Source organism: Helianthus annuus, chromosome 13, assembly GCF_002127325.2.
Source record: "Helianthus annuus cultivar XRQ/B chromosome 13, HanXRQr2.0-SUNRISE, whole genome shotgun sequence".
Lineage (NCBI taxonomy): Eukaryota > Viridiplantae > Streptophyta > Magnoliopsida > Asterales > Asteraceae > Helianthus > Helianthus annuus.
This window is the reverse complement of record NC_035445.2, coordinates 23,874,073-23,880,500: the sequence shown is the minus strand read 5'-3', so window position 1 is coordinate 23,880,500 and position 6,428 is coordinate 23,874,073.

The following is a 6,428-nucleotide window of genomic DNA, read 5'->3' as shown; positions in this document are numbered from 1 at the left end:
CGCCTGAGTAAACGGTTTACTCAGTGGGACAACAACAGTGCAGTATACACTTTCTTAACGGTATCTATATATCAAACAATATATAACATATTGAGTTAGTCACCTTCAGTGCGTCACATTCAGTAGTTCAATGCGTAGTCAGTTCACATTCAGTGCGTCACATAATCACATTCAGTAGTTCATATTCAGTTTTTCAGTGCGTCACCTTTCGGTGCGACACAATCAGTGCTTCAGTGTGTCATAATCAATATTTGCTAAAACAATATAACTAATATTTGATTATAATAGCATATAATCTTGAAGTTCACATAAGCAGTAACATAACAAATCTAAATCTCTAACTACGAGGTAGTAAAAACTTAAATTTGTGCACATAAGGTTGCAAGAGTCCGTACCTTAAACGATGAATACAAAGCTGGGAGAACTATTATACGGCTCGATAATCACGGAGTCCTAAAATATAATATGGTTATAATCTTATTTTCAAATCATGATACTTTTGTTTAGTGCATTTAATTAATTCGTTAACGAGTATTTTATGGATATTTATATTATATGTTTATTTTAATAACTATATAAAAATCTAAACTTTAAATATCGAGTTAAATAGGTTAAAAACTGAATTTATATGTACTCATATTATTTCAACTTATTACTATTAAGTATTTGAAAAGAAAATATTATTTATTATGCATCCTTTACAAAACAACTTATCTATCTATACTATATAATAAAAGAAACCACTTTTGAGACACTTGTCATCATATTAGGACATCTCTTATAGATAATTATTATTTTAATTTAATCTTTTTTAATTAATTATAGATAACCCTCTTATTAAATATTATTTAATTTAATATCTTATGGATAATTATTATTTAGTTTAATCTTCTTCTTATTCATAATATTATTTAGAGAAAATTACGATTTTGACCCCTGTAGTTATATCACTTTTACCCTTTTAGACCAAAAATCTTTTTTTCAACATCTGAACCCCCAACGTCTTCTTTTCTAACCCTTTTGGCCCCTAACACTAACCCCATCCATTAAATGTTAGGGGCCAAAAGGGTTAAAAAGACGTTATGGGCCAAAAACGTTAGAAAAAAAGACGTTGGAGCTTAGATGTTAAAAAATTCTTTAGAAAAAATTACGATTTTGGCCCCTGTAGTTATATCACGTTTTCCCTTTTAGCCCAAAATTTTTTTTAAAACATCTGAGCCCCCAACGTTTTCTTTTCTAACCATTTTGGCCCCTAACACTAACCCATCCATTAAATGTTAGGGGCCAAAAGGGTTAAAAAAAAGACGTTAGGGGCCAAAAAGGTTAGAAAAAAATTCGTATAATACACGAGGTTTTTTAAGATATATATTTTTTATTATTTAGTACAGAAAATTACATTTATTCAAAGCGTGTAATACGCATATTTTTAAAGATGTAATTTTTTTATTATTTGGTATATGAAATTACATTTATTCAACCCGTGTAATAAATGGGGTTTTTTAAAGATGTATTATTTTATTATTTGGTAAACAATATTACATTTATTCAACTCGTGTAATACACGTGGTTTTAAAGATATAACTTTTTTATTTTGTATATAAAATTACATTTATTCAACATGTACAATATTGTTTTTATAGATATAACTTTTTATTATTTAATATATAAAATTATATTTATTTAACTTGTGTAATAAAGAAGGTTTTTAAAGATATATTGTTTGATTATTTAGTATATAAAATTTATTTATTCAACCTGTGTAATACACGGGGTTATAACCTAGTTCATGTGTATACTAAAACTGAATTTAGTATAAAATATTAAGAAACATAAGTTAACAATGTTAACTAATAATCATTTATAATATTTCAAAAGTTCATTTTGGTATAAAATTAATAAATGGATGGTAACAACAGTTTCATAAATAAAATAAATGGTACATTGTTTATAAAAATAAAATAATTAAATTACCTCACATCTTTCTTAACATAGTTGCTAGATGTAGTAAGATATATAAAAGAATATATGAGATTAATAATGGTTTTGAGTGTATATAAAATATGGAGGTAAAAATCATGATTTTATAGACAAGTTTGCCTTGTCAAGAAAGAAAAAGAATTGATGAGGTAACAAATTCTTTACGTGGCAAGTTTAAAACAAGAATGGCAAACTAACATATAGTTTGATGCCAGGTATTTATTTATTTATTATTTTTCCCCTTATCTATATTTTGGTTTAAATCTTTTTACGTTTGTTAAAACAAAATTTATTATGTTTCATTTTTTTAGGTATATGTTATACTATATGGGTTTAGATAACGAAGCTTAATTTTAAACTATTAACATGTTGTTTAATATAAGTAGTATTTAGTAATATCAAAATTCGGGTATTACATGGACGACTCGCATTACTCTCAGAGTACTCCGTTTGTCCAGTGGGTGCCCTGACAGTGCTCCGGATTGATTTGTTGGTTGTTAAAAAAAATATAATTGTAGCTTATTTATTAAGGGTAAGTATATTCTAGAAAGTTTATTTGGGTAGAAATGTTAGAAAATAATCTTGAGTATCAATTAAGTGATCAAGTGCTTAGATTAAATAGGTGGAATCGAATAAAAACAAGAAGGCGCGTGGGATTTTTAGGGGTATTATAGTCCATCCAAGGTGATAGTTTCTCTCTCCTTCAATTCTTCCATTTTTTTTTAAAAACGTTAATAGTGTAACTCTTTCATTTGACATTATTTTTTTTTTATAAAAATTGCACCATAAAAACGAACATTTTTTATCTTTAAAACGAGTATACTATTGTTATACTTTTCAAAAAAAAAAAAAACTTGATAACCCAGATGCGTAAAACGCAGTGGATTATAAACACAAAAAAATGTATTTTTTTCTAAAACGCAATAGAATATAATGTGTTTTTTTCTAAAACCAATGGACTAAAAACACAAAAAGCGTGTTTTTTTCTAAAACAGTAAAACACAATGAACTAAAAGTACAAAAAAAAGTTTTTTTTTAATGCAATGGACTAAAAACAAAAAAAAAATGTTTTTTTTTTCTAAAACGCAATAGACTAAAAACACAAAGAAAATGTGTTTTTCTAAAACTCAATGTATTAAAAACACAAAAAATGATGTGTTTTTTTCTAACACGCAATGGACTCGCATTTTTTAAAACGTAATGGACTAAAAACATAAAGAAAATGTGTTTTTGTAAAACGGAATAGACTAAAAACAAAAAGAAAATGTGTTTTTCTAAAACACAATGGACTAAAAACAAAAAAAAATGTATTTTTTCTAAAACGCAATGGACTCGCATTTTCTAAAACGTAATAGACTAAAAATACAAAGAAAATATGTTTTTTCTAAAATACAGTGAACTAAAAACACAAAAAAACATGTTTTTTCATTGTTTATAAAACGTAATAGACTAAGTCTAAAAATACAAAAAAAAACATGGTTTTTCATTGTGTTACAAAACACAATGTATTAAAAACACAAAAAAATGTTTTTATCATTGTGTTATAATAACACAATTCAAAAACACAACAAACTTCAGAACAATATCACAAATTTCAAAACGCAACTAAAACGCAATGAGTTGTGTGTTATTGAAAAAACAATATTCAATATTCATAATGCATTGAATTTAATTATGGAAGATAAAATGAAACTAAAAGATGAAATGTATAATGTATTCACATAGAAAAAGAAAAAAAAACCATGGCCATGGGCAAGTAATTTGATTTACGAACAGAACGATTCAACAATTTAACAGTCACTTCATATAATCACGGTTATTAATTAATTCAATTTCTTCTTTGATTGTGGTAGGTAGAGAAAGGGAGTTGGTTGTCACACCCCAACCAATGGTGGAAACATCAGAGTGAGACGAAATAGATTGCAAGAGACTTTATAACACTATTTGTAACAAGTATTTAAATGATAAATTTTCATTTCATTTCTAAAGAGTCAATTACAAGGATTTGAAACAAATACAACATGAATAATGAAATACAATACAAATAAAATACAAAATTTAAAGTGTGTATCTAAGCATCCTATTAGATTCCATGCATCATTAACATCATCGCTAAACCTGCAACATGTTTTAAAAGCGTAGTTCAATACAAAGGTATTGGCAAGTACACTAGTTTTAGACTCGTGACATATGTATAAAAAAGTATTTTGAATCCAACATAGCAATTGGTATACAAGGTCAATCTATCATGCATAACAATATGTCAACTCTAGTGTCCACTAGTATTTAGCATCCCTCGACACAAAAGTGACGAGGCCGTTATAGAATAAAGACTCAACAAAACCCCGTCGGGTGGTGTGCTACTCCTATAGCGCTATAATTGTTTAAGCCGAGTTAACAAGTAGCATGAATTCTAGCATGAACTTAAGCATAACAAAGCATGTATAAGGATTGACTGAATAAAGCATGTTTGTGAATTGTGCATTTTAACAAGTAAAACATGTTGCACCCAAAGTGTATAAAAAGGAAAATGGGTCAAGTGTACTCACAGTGATTGCGTACGGAGATTTCTTGCAATAACGCACGAGTAAAGATTGGGAAACCGAATGAACGGGTAGGGTTGAGCAAAATTAGGTCCGACCCGAAAATACCCGATAACCGACCCTATTAATACCCGAAACCGACCCTAGTATACGTATGTAGGTATTTTTCGGTTCTGGGAATATGAGATATTCGGTTCTTGGGTCGGTTCCGGGTCGGAACAAGCAAGAACCGAGGAGTTACTTACGGACCGAGAAAATTCTGAACAAGATTGAAACTGGGCCGAAGCCCAGCTGCTATACATAAACCTAAGTTGCTTGAATGTTGAAGTTTTATCCTTTTAATTGCATTTAACATTGGAATGAAAAGTAACAATTAACAAACAACTAATTCAAAGCCATTCATGGATTGAAAAAGAAACCTGGAAATTGGAGGTGTGTATTATCCCAAACCTGCTGCGAAAAGATAACACAACGTCGAATTGAAGCTGTGAACGTGAATGATCTGTTTCTGAACAAGATTGAAATTGGGCTGAAGCCCAACTTCAATGATTGTTAATTGTTTCTTTTCCAAATTCATAGTTTTAACCTTATGTATAACAGCTGGACTTTGAATTAGTTGTTTCTTTTTCCAATGATTTAACATTGGAATGAAAAGTAACATTTAACAAACTGCTAACACAACAACGAATTGAAGCTGTGAACGTGAATGCTCTGTTTCTGAACCCAAACGAATTCAAGCTGTGAACGACAGAACAAGGTGAATGCTAGGGTCGGTGTTTAACCTCTGGACCGACATACCCGATTGAACTAATACCCGGAACTGACCCGATCTTATAGGGTAGTCATTCGGTTCCCTGGATTATGCCATTCCGGTTCTCGGGTCGGGTCGGGTTCTGATAGGGTCGGGTCGGGTATGGACTTTTGCTCACCCCTATGAACGGGAACGATTTTCCTAAATATTTACAATATGACACAACGATATTATTAATATTTATTGGCTAAATAAATTTCCTAATGTTTGTTGTTTTCAATTTGATTACATCATTAATTACTAAAATCATAAATTAATCTTTTAATATTTGATGTTAAAGAAAAAAATAACAAAAGATTAATTATTTCAGTTTTCTAATTTCACTTAGGTGCTGTTTGTTTTTTCTGCAGGAAAAGGTCTGCAGTCTGCGGACCACATCTGTAGGCATCTGCAGGAGAAGAGGTGGACCAAAGGTCTGCAGTCTGCAAGAAGAAGAAGAGGATTTGTTTTTTTTCTACATAAACCTCTTCACACACACACATTACACACACAACACACACATCAGACTATTCTCTCTCTGCTTTCACCACCGCCACCACCGTCACCACTACACCACCGCCACCACCGTCACCACTACACCACAGCCACCACCGTCACCACTACACCACCGTCACCATACACCACAGCCACCCCGTCATTTGAACCCTAACCCACCACCAACCGATCGATGATGATGTAACAGATGTGATCGATTAGGGGGTTTTGTTTCCGATCGATTTGGGGGTTCTGTTTCCGATGGATTTGGGGGTTTTGTTTGCCATCGATGATGATGATGATGATAAAAGATGATGACGATGATGGTGTCGGAGCAGGGGTGTCGGAGGTGGAGGTGGTGGCGGAGGAGGTGGTGTCGGAGGTGGTGGTGATGTATCAGGTGGCGGTGGTGGCGGGGATGTGGGGGTGGAGGTGTGGAAGAAGAGGTCTGTGCCAAGAAGAGGTAAACGTCTGCGCCAAGAAGACTTGGGTCCATGTCTGCGCCAAGAAGAGGTCTCGCAAAAAAGGTCTGCGAGGAAACAAACAAGCTGCAGACATCAAACGTCTGCGCGCGTCTGCGCGACGCAGACATAAGTGGCCAGAAGTGCTTCTGGCCAAAAAAC